Source organism: Lolium rigidum, chromosome 3 (genome assembly GCF_022539505.1).
Source record: "Lolium rigidum isolate FL_2022 chromosome 3, APGP_CSIRO_Lrig_0.1, whole genome shotgun sequence".
In the NCBI taxonomy this organism is placed as follows: Eukaryota; Viridiplantae; Streptophyta; class Magnoliopsida; order Poales; family Poaceae; genus Lolium; species Lolium rigidum.
Window position 1 is genome coordinate 132,509,331 of NC_061510.1, and position 11,709 is coordinate 132,521,039.

An 11,709-nucleotide genomic window follows, 5' to 3' on the forward strand; every position below is an offset into this window, starting at 1 on the left:
TGCTTTTCTCTTTTGCAGGTATTTGATAATCTGAATTTCACTAGGACTAAATAAAGGATCATTCTATTTCTAAATTATTCTTGAATAAATATTTAATATATGTGAGCATTCTTTAAAATAGTAATTAAACAGGAGTTCATATTCTTATTTTAATTTTCTTTATCTGGTGTAATCAACTCTGTTTGAAATTATTAGAATTTGATAATTTCTACTCTAAGTGTTTTAGAGTTTGTCATTAGGGTTTGGTCTCTCAATTGAGAATTTAGCCCCTTGCATATGATTTTATGTGGACCTTATTTATTAGGGTTTTATCATTTCTAGTACAACCCACTTGTTAAGGTTAATATTATCACTACATTTGAAAGTATCTCAGTAGGGATTGTTCCATCATGGTTTATCTTATTTACAAAGATAAATGGTTAATCACTACACATATGGTTTAATTATAGAACTTAGCATTAGATGTTTCTTATGCTTTATAATTGAAACATTGAATTTAATTTAATAAACTATTAGGGTTCTAATGATATTTACCTAGTGACAATTGGTTTGAATCTCATTTATGGCATGGGTTTATATTATGATCACCATAGTGACACATAAACTAGGGTTGAGATTTAATTATAGGTTGTAGAGTTGAGATGACACCATATTGCATGTGCTAGGGTTTAATCTCCCTAACCATGATAAGGTGGTTGTTTACTTAACATTTTATGTTCTCCTCTAGTTACTATGATATTGAGAATTAGTTTTATCTTCTACCAATTGGCTTCTATTGTTAACCTCAATTTATCATTTAGGTAACTTCATTGGTTATAGTTCTTTTTATAGTTAACTTTGGTCATATGGATATATGGTTTCTTACCATATGAAGCATAGTGTTTAACTCTAAGGTTTTCTTAGGTTCATTAATTTATGGAATATAGATAGGGTAGGATTCTATTTGTGATCACCAAGTGGTTCATAAGTAAGATTGGGATATAAGCCTAGGGTTGCTTATTAGTGATCTCCCATGATTTCATGTGATGAATAATATCTACCGATCATATAAGTGTTAGCATTTGGATTGCTCTCCTATTTCTCCAAACTATGGTCATGGATTAGGCATGAACCACTTATTCTTGATATCCTTTCCTCAAGTTCTTAGGGTTTATAATCATCACTCAATTTATAATGATCAAGGTTTGGATTCCTAAAGTATTTCTATTGGAAGGGTTTATTCTAGGGTTTATGGTGTATTCACCATATCTTAATAGTTATCAAGTCTAAAACTCCACTTGGCTATCTTGGTTGAATTAAGCTCCTCCTTACTTTATCAATTCATAGATATGTTATTATTCCATGTGATACTAGGTTGTCTCACCACTCCAAGATGTAATGGTTAATCTCCTAATACTTTTAGTTCACAGGTTGTCCTTTATTCTTAATTAGGTAAAGCTAGGATTGATATGAATGGACTCTCTCATCTGGAAAGGACTTCAATGCTAACCTAAGGTTATTCTCCAAAGATAATGATGTGGTCACCAATATCTATGGTTAACATAAATGTGTTCTCTCTCTAGGAAATGTCTTCAATAATATCCTAGGGTTTCTCTGAGATGATGATTTGAATACATGGATGTATATTCAAGGTTTAGTTCAAGGTTTATCATTGATCCTCTAATAAGTAACATAGAACTCTCACTTCTTTAGGTTTGATGTATATTAATATGTAGTAGAGAGGATTATATATTTCTATAGTTTATCTCCTTGTCTTGCTTCCAAGAATGAAGTAAAATAAATACCATGAGATTCATGGTAGGATCATGGATTAGTTTAAGACATGGAGAAGATAAATGGAGAATAGTTTCTTCAATTATTGTTACTTGATTTCCAATTACATGGATGCTCACATGTTATGGCTAGGAATATCATGTTGTGATATTTAATAAGATCGTGTAGTTGATCATTGAGTAAAGTGTTGTTGTGTTGATTATTAGTTCCATTGGATCTAACCCCCTTAGATCAAATTATCTCTACCCAAAACAAAGTTTTAACAAAGTCACATTGAGGTTTATAGCGCTTGACTTGATGAGCTACTTCAATTCCACCAAGGTCAAGTGAAACTTCAGTTACTGTGACTGTTTTACTTTAAAGCGCGAAAATTCCCCAGATTTTCTATGCATGAATGCAATGCACACATCTGTTTCCTCTAATTTTTGTAACCCCATTACCTGGGATATTACACGCCGCCCTGCTCCTCCGCCGTCGCCCCGGCCGCCCTGCTCCTCCGCCACCGCCAGCGCCGCTCGCGCGTCGCCGTGTGTGCGCCGCCGCCACTGCCGTCACTGCCGCTCGCGCGTCGCCACTGCTGTCACTGCCGCTCGCGCGTCGCCGTGTCACGGCCGTCGCCGTGTGTACGCCGCCGCCACTGCTGCGCCGCGCGCGCCGCTCCGTCCCCGCCCGCGCGCCGCTCGCCGCCGTTCGTCCCGTGGGCGCCGCCGGCCGCGCGCCTCTGCCGCACACGCGTGTTACAGAGAGAGAGGAGCGCCCCGCGGCCGGCGCTTCCTCTCTCTATTTTTTTTATTTTTTTTACTTAAAAATTGTTCTATGCATATGTAACTTAAAACTATAGTTCTAAACTAATTAAACTTAAATAAAAATAGTTTTAAGTAATTTAATTAAACTTAAATTAAAAATAGTTCTCAATAACTCTAATTAAAATATAATAGATCTAAATAACTCTAATTAAAAATAGTTCTAAATAACTCGACGCCTAGCCCTCGACGCCGACGCACCCTCGACCGCCTCGTACGTCGCCGGCGTCGCCCTTTCGTATATGCGCGCGGAGAGAGAGAGACTTGCATGCACACACCGACCCCTTTCGCCACCACCGCCGATTATGTAACTAAACAGAAACACCACCGCCCTTTCGCCACCGACCCCGCGTGTATACGGAGGGGGCGGCGAGGCCCTCGCCGCCCCTCCGTATACGCGCGGGGTTTTTTTTTTGCTTTTTTACGAGAGAGAGGATCGACACCACCACCGCCACCGCCACCGCCCTTTCGCCACCGCCACCGGTCTCTCGGTCACGCGGTCACTGCGAGGTGAGGTCGATCGTCCGCATATACACATCTAATACGCGTCCCCCCCTCTCGCCTCCCTCGTCGCCCTCTCTCTTTATATGTAGAAGAGATATCGATAATGCTGGCATATACACAATTAATTAGTTTTACTACATGTTTTCAGGAGTGACACATATGGCGGACGATAGAGCCGACCCGATTAGGGATAACTATAATCCGGAAGCCGAGGCACATATTTTCGGCATCATAAACGGCGACATTATTTATGTGCCGCCGCCCCAAGAAGATGAAGAAGAGGCCGGTATCTGTTCTTATCTGAACCTTGGCGGTGATGATGGAGGTCGTCAGCGAGGTGATGACGAAGGAACGGGCACTGTTGATGGAGGTCAACCGTCGACAAACACCTCCGGCGATGTTGATAAGCAATTAGCAATCACCACCTCCGGCGAGGTATATATATACATTGAGCCTCAGCTGGTGATACAAATTTACCAATTTCAATAAATATGTGTATTAACTCGACTCTCTTTCTTATTTTAGCCCTCGGCCAGCGGATCGTCGAAAAAATCGGTGAAGACAAAGCGTGGCAAAACCAAGACGCTGAAACAAGGAGTAATATATACCATTGATGTTATCAGTCCAAAAGGCAAGCCGCTGGAGCCCGAAGAGGCGTACACCAAGTTCATCAACCAATGCGGAGTCGTTGTTAGAGACAGCGTCCCGATCACCGTCCAGGAATGGCATGAGCCAGTGAAGGCACGTGTTGGTTCCAATTTCGTCAGCAAGAGAAAGAAAAAGGAATGCCTGGAGAACGCTTATGGAGCATTTCGTTCTACCTCCGGAATACCGCAAAATAGATGAATTCGGTAACGACGATCCGGAGGGACGTAAGAGGAGGAGGCTGGTCAAAGAGTTCGCTCTTCAGAAGATGGCCACAGCATTCCGGACATACAAGAAAAATTTAGCGGCTCAATATGTCGAGAAGGGGAAGACTCCGGATTTCACCGGACAGTATGAGAAGCTGAAAGATGATTGGCCCGAATTTGTGAGGCAAAAGAAATCAGAGGATTTCAAGGCCATATCGGATAAAAATAAGGCAAATGCGGCTAAGAAGCGATACAATCATATTATGGGGCGAGGAGGATACCGCCTTTCGGAGCCTAAGTGGCGGAAGATGGAGGATGACTCGACGACGCGAGGAATCCCTCTAGGTACTGAGGGATGGGACCCTAGGGCCAAAAGCTGGTGGAACGGGCATGGGGGAACGCTAGACCCGGTGACAGGGGAGTGTGTTCACCGAGACACAAAGTTTAAACCCACCCAAGCCCTTATTGACGCAATGAGGGATGCTCAAGCGGGGCAGATCAAGTTCAACAGAGAGAATGACCAGCTGACAAAAGCCCTCGGGAATCCTGAACACGGAGGACGTGTACGAGGCAAAGGCGCCGGCGTTTCGTGGGAAGAAGGGTTTTCCCAGGAAAATGACCCCTACAGTTACAGAAGCCGTAAGAGAAAGGCGGATCGGGAAAAAGATGTTGTGGCGCGGTTGGCATCGGAATTCAATGAGATGAAGAAAACCGTGGATGGTCTAGTACAAGAAAGAGAGGCAGCTCGGACGCATGAAGATCATCCACCGGATGTCGGAAGCCAGCAACGGAGAAGCAGCGTGGCTTCCACGGAGCCCCCACCGGCTGGTGCTAATGCACATGCACCGACGATCGAAATTACTGCACCGGAGCCTCTGGAGATCGAAATTACTGCACCGGAGCCTCCTCGCTACCCCGTGGACGATGTAAAGGAAATGAAAGAATGTCATCTATATTATCCAATGGGGAACATGTCCATGAAGGTAGCCATCGGCAGTGCTTTACCATGTGAACCTGGAGCACCACCACAACAAGCCCATTCAAGATGGCTATGCTCGTGTCACGGTGGAGGAAATAGTACAAGGGTTTGAGGACCTGGAGATTGACATTGCTACACCTGAAGGGGAGAGAAGACTTGGAGATGTCAAGCGCCAGTTCATTCTATGGCAAAAGAAGTTTATCAAGTTTCCAGGCGAGGCGCCAAGGCCAACAAGTCCACCCCCTACGGTGGTGGTGGCGGTGGCGGCGGTGGTGGTGGTGCTGCTTCACCTACACCTCCTTCACGTCAGCCGACGCCGCCCCCCAATTCACCTCCGGCGGTAGCGGCCGCCGCCCCCGCTCCGCCCCGAGCGGGTAGCAGCACGCCGCCCCCAATCCACCTCCGGCGAAGAAGCGAAGCAGTCCTGGACTATTAACCCGGACCCTTATGTACCTAAGACCACAAAGGTACCGGAGCCATCACTGAAGCCTCTCCACACAAGGCCTTGGGAACGTAGTGCCGAGGAAGTCGACGCGGCCGCGACTGCTGATTATGAGAAATGGAAGGCGGACTGCAAGAAGAAAAGAGAGCCCGAGCCCAAGCCAGTATTTTCTAATGAGCAAAAGAAGTGGGCTAAGTCATTTTTGAGCACACCGTCCCAAGCCGCGAAGAATCTGCCTGAGGACTATGCACGTGAACTTCGTAGGCAAGCACTCATGTTGAAGGAGAATAAAGAGTTGGCGGAGAAGCAGGAGGCCGAGAAAGAATCGGAAAGTAAAATAAGCGGGAAACGAGTTGCCCAGCTCGGGGAACAAAGTAAACAATCGATCCCCCCGCTCATAGTGAAAGCCGCCGGTCCGGATGCTGAACTAATGGACCCCACAATCATAGCAGCTGCGGCAGCACAGGGATTGACCGTAACGGGTGCCGGAGAACAAGCGGCCCGGATGGGTATGACTCTTCGTGCGGTGTTAGGCCTTGAGGAGGCGCCGGTGAGTGAGGTAGTAATTACATATGTGCCGAATGGGCCTCTCGTCGAGCCTCGCGTAGGAAAATGATCTACCTCCACAAATGAAAAATCTGCTAATTTGGTACAAGGGTTACATAAAAAATAAAAACGCCAAAGATTATATTTATGCGGAAGTTAGACATGAGCATCACTTCAAACGTTACTATGTAACAATTCATCGGAGTGAATTGTTCCAGCTGTTCAATCTGCGCGAGCTCGACAAATCTATCATCAGTTGCTACGTTCTGTAAGTGATTTATTTCTACCTCATCTCGTTCATTTCCTGCACTATATATATTGTCATAACTATCTTGTTGTGTACGCTATTATGCAGAATGAAGGTTAGGGAATGCAGAATAAGGAACATCCATGATGTTGGGTTCATTGACCCACATATCGTTAATGGATATGTGTTAAAAAATCACCCCGCCGACGTGGAGGAAGACCTGTGGCGGTTTTTTTCAAAGCAGGAACTCAAAAGTGATATTCTATTTCCTTACCATTTTGGGTGAGTGTTTCTGTCTTGAGCACATTCTCTTTTGTTTACTCCATGCATGGTATGTGGCTAATCGATGAGTTATGCATGATCGTGCATGTATCGTGTCCGCGAGGTTCCACCGGATGCTGCTAGTAATTAAATTTCACGACTCCACAGTTCTCGTCCACGACTCTCTGAATCTGGAAGCAAAGCTTTGGGCCGACATGAGAAAAATGATGCATAAGTAATTATTTTCATTCATTTGCGCTCTATATCGATCGGCCTATTTCGTTCATTTCCTAATATCAAGTAACTAATAACTCTCTTGTTCATTTAATTTTCTTTGCCTCGTAGGGTTTGGAGACGGTTCGTAGATGAAAAGGTCGGTGAATTCAAAAAATAGCTACAATTTAAAAGATCAGTGACTGGGACTGGGGATATTCAGCCACCGGGGAGCAATCTATGTGGATACTATGTTTGTGAGAACATTAGGAGATACACCTCTGAGCGGGTTCCGTGTGATAACAATGTCAAGAGGAATAACCTCCGGAAGATGCTTAGTCCAGAAGCTCGCTTCCGACCACTTCAAGAGGAACTAGCTGGATGGTTCGTGAGGGAAGTCATCGATCCTAAAGGAGAACACTGTGTAGAGGACGTAGAACTTCATATTGTAAGGGTACATTGCCCCTATGTGTGGTTTTGGTAATTAATGACAACCCCTATGGACTTATGTTTTCATTGAGTTTATATGAAGGAATATTCCATAGGTACTACTTGTACTCCATGTGTTGGATTCAAGTATGGATGCCATGAAGATAAAGGTATATCTTGTGTATTGGCATCAAGATCATCGGTATGAAGATACATATGTGATATGATCAAGAAGAAGAAATGAAGATGGAGTTCTTATGTGGAACTCAATATTAGCCATGCTCTATCTTATGTGAGTATGAGAAGATACAAGGATTGATTTGGGCAAGTTCAAGATGAGCATCTCAAGTGGATCACATGCTTGAAGCTTGCCGTCCATTTGGTGATAATGGACATGTGAAGATGTGCATCAATGGAGCTTTCCCATCATAGTGTATGGGGGAGTATTTGTGAGTCTTCACGAAGCAACATTGATCAAGTGAGGCATTCCGACTTGTGTAGAGCTTGAAGAGTTATCATCAAGATCAAGCGGAATGCGCAAGGCAAAGGTATGGCCTTGCTAGGTTTTCCTTTTACCGGTCTCAAGGTGGATGTTGGGAGACCGGATTATAGGATACATAGCCGCACTATTAAGAGGGGCTTTCGGTTGGGTAACTTGATCACATCGTCTTAGGGAGCTCAATCCTTTGCATACTTTGCATATCCCTATTGCTTCTTGGTGTTTCTCTCGTGTGAGGTTCTTGAGCTTGTTGCTAGCTTTACAACAAGCCCAAGTTCATCGAAAACGGAATCCGCATGCATCTTCTATTGCGTTTTCGAGTTTGGACGTCTTCACCGTTTCTTGACGGTGGGAGACTCCCTCTCTAAAATCATCTAAAAATATTCTGTGAGGAGTCTCCATATTTCGTCGTTATCTTTCCAACAAAATTGGTTTCATGTCAATCGGGGTCCGGACACAAAAGTTATCACAGTTTTTGTATAACATGATTTCCTGCTGGCCCGGTTTCTAGCCCGGCGTGACCGGCCGTCCGACCGGATGGCCCGGTTCAAACCGGCCCCTGGACCGGTGCCATCCGGGCACTATCCAAGTAAGCTTTTAATCTTGGTCCGGTTTCTAGCCCGGCGTGACCGGCCGTCTGACCGGATGGCCCGGTTCAAACCGGCCCCTGGACCGGTGCCATCCGGGCACTATCCAGTAAGCTTTTCAGCTTGGTCCGGTCACTAGCCCGGTTGACCGGTCCGTGGACCGGATGGCCCGTCTGTGGCCCGGTCTGACCGGGTCCTGAACCGGACGGCCCGGTCCCAGGCCCGGTTGACCGGCCTCCTCGACGGCTGACTCAGCCCAACTTTTCCCCAACGGTTATATTTGCTCTTGGGCTATAAATAGCCCTTCTTCCACCTTGGGCTGTGTAGTTCTTCCCATCCTCTCTCCTCCATTGCTACTATTTGAAGAACTTGCTCTTCCCCTTGAATCCTCCAACCATTCTTGCTCATATTTGAGGATTTGAGAGAGGGGATCTAGATCTACACTTCCACCAAACCGTTTCTTCTCTAAGTGAGGGAATCTCTTGGGATCTAGATCTTGGAGTCTTTGGTTGACTTTCCCCTTGTTCTTCCTCTCCAATCTCATCCTAGCATTCGTTGCTTTGGTGGGATTTGAGTGTGAAGGACTTGAACACCTCCGGTGTTCTTGCTTTGCATCATTGCATAGTGTTGAGCTCTCCACCACGATTTGTTCGAGTGAGAGACCGTGAGCTTGTTACTCTTGGAGGGTGACCTCCTAGTTGGCTTGGTGATTGGTGCTCCGGTGATCTCTTCAAGAAGATTGTGAAGAGGCCCGGGCTTCTCCTTCGTGGAGCTTGTGAAGTGGTTGTGGAGCTTGCCATCTCCGGAGCGGAGGAAAAGCTAACAATAAGGAAAGGGCCATTATCCTTCGTGGGTGTGGTTCGGAGAATAGGGTGAGCCTTCGTGGCGCGGGGAATCCTTCGTGGGACCTCCACTCCTCCAAACGTGACGTACCTTGTTGCAAAGCAAGGGAACACGGGAATACATCCTCGTCTCCGCGTGCCTCGGTTATTTCTATACCCGAGCTCTCTTTCCTTGTGATAGCCATCGTGCTTGAAGTACATATATCTTGCTATCACTTGTGCTACATATATCTTGTGCCTATCTTGCTTAGCTCTAGTTGCTATTGTTACACTTAGTTGAGCTTAGCATATTTTGGGTTTGTGCTTGTTAACTAAACGATAGTTTAATTCCGCATTCATACAAGACAAATCCGCAAGAGTTTGTAATTGCCTATTCACCCCCCCTCTAGGCGACATCTCGATCTTTCACATATGCACTAAATTATGTATGGAAACTTGTTCAAAATTGTATATGCTGGTCATCCAATATTGAATATATATTGTATATTCCTCTTGAATTCTCTTTGGTTCTAATTTCAAATTTGTTTGAAATTGTACGTTCATATGCATGTATGTACTACCGTAGAATATGTGAAACTCCTTCAAAATTAAAGTAAAACACAAAAGAAATAAAACAATACAAATTAAAAAGAAACCATGTTTAGGGGGGGGGGGGGGCTAAAACCCTAAACCTGCGGTGGCCTTTAGTCGCGGTTGGCCACAAGAACCGCGACTAAAGGTCCTCCGCCCCGACCGTCGCCTGGCGCCCACGTGGACGGGCCTTTAGTCGCGGTTCGTAACCAACCGCGACTAAAGGGGGGGGGCCTTTAGTCCCGCATGTTTAATACCGGTTGCACAACCGTCAGGTCGAGTTGTCTCGCCGCCTGGAGGACGACGACGCATCGTGTCGCCAGAGGCCGTCGTCGGCGTGGCTGGTGGTCGGAGCACGGAGGGCGCCGCCACGATGCCGGGAGCCACACGTAAGGTCGCATCCGCAGGGGCCGTCGTCGGTCGTCACCTTCGCCGCGCCTAGGCAGCCACGCCACCGCGAGGAGCCGACCGAGGGCCACGGCCGTCTCAGGAGCACCGACACCGGGGCCGGCGTCGCCTCTGCGCTCGTGTCAACACCCGGATTTTTAAGTCCAGATGCCTGTTATGCCATACATCGCAATCCCATGAATATTGTGGTTGCGAGACATAACAGTTGAATATCATAAGTCATCATTCATTACATACCATAGTCGTCTTACAAATAGAGATCACATTATCCCATATTACACAAATAGTTGATCTACTAATCAACGAACATATTACATGGCGGAAGCGTAACGGAAGTGGACTATCTAATCCACAGGCCAACGTCTGACGTCAGAAGATTCCCTAGTTGCCGTAGGCGTCCTGATGTCCGTCCTCCTGGTACTGCTGATCTTCTTCATAGTCTGGCCATTTGAATAGCCAGGGACACAGCCGTGAGTACTTTAAAGTACTCGCAAACTAATACTAGTATAAGTAGTATTAATTCTAGTAAGGGGTTGCTAAGCTCTAGTCCATTTTGCATAAAGCCAATTTTAGTTCACAAGTATTTGATAAAAGACTCTTCATGTGCTAACTAACTCAAGTGGGAATATTAGTGTCATTCCCACAACTCAGTTGTGATTCAAAAACAAGTCACCCTTCACCATTCACTTCACCAACAATTTCAAGAATCTGACACCGGAAACTGTATGGTCTTTCCAACCGTCTGTAACCGTGGACACGGCTATTCGAATAGGTTTACACTCTGCAGAGGTTGCACACTTGTTCCACAACATTTGATTTCATCCGTCGGGATAACCCCGAATCATCGTAACACAGTACGCGGATCATCAACCATAACCTTTCACTTACAAACCCTAGTATAAGCACCTCTCCCCATGAGCTTGGCCTCCCAAGTGAAGACCAACTCGTCAACCCGGGAACCGCACGAGGCTTGGCCGTACAATTCACCTCAATTCACATCATTTCTCAACCACGGAGGCAGCCTCTGGCATAACCCCTATGATGTGTGTTCGGAGGGAACCCATACTAAGATGTATAAATTTCTAGTTAAGCCCTACCCATAATCAGGTATTGTGGGGGTACTCAAAAATTGGAAAGGTATCGCATCCAAACCAATATCAGTTTTAATCAAAAATCACCATCTTCTCCAAGTCATATTCACCTTCAAAAATCATTCAATGGAATGACTCATCATTCCAAGGTTTCAAATTCATTTCAAGTCACATGTTCCCATCTAGAGTAGTCAAGTTTTAGTATTTAGCACTAGCACTAATCATGAGGGGTGCTATCTTGCTTGGCTAGCTTGAGACTAACTTTGCTACTCTAGTAATCTTCTTGACTTAGACCAAAGTTAACTATAAAAGTAACTTATTCATAACACAAGTAAAAACTTGTAAGGTAAAAACTGGGGCTAGGATTGTTGTAAGTAAGGTATAACTAATGGTGCCTTGCCCCAAGGGGCTTTGCACTTGCAAGAATATTAGCTTGCAACTATAGAGCTTGCAAATGTGTTAGCTTGCCTTGGTTGTTGAGGTGACCAAAGTTCTCTTCTTCTTATGGGTAGAATCCTTCCTCTTCCTGGTATTCTCCGGTACTAGCGTCTATACACGAATACGAGGATAAAATCACCAAACAATACTTAAGTAGTCTTAATTAGCCTGAATGGCTCACTCCAAATGATCTAGCATCATCACTTAGCATTGCTACCAAAAATTA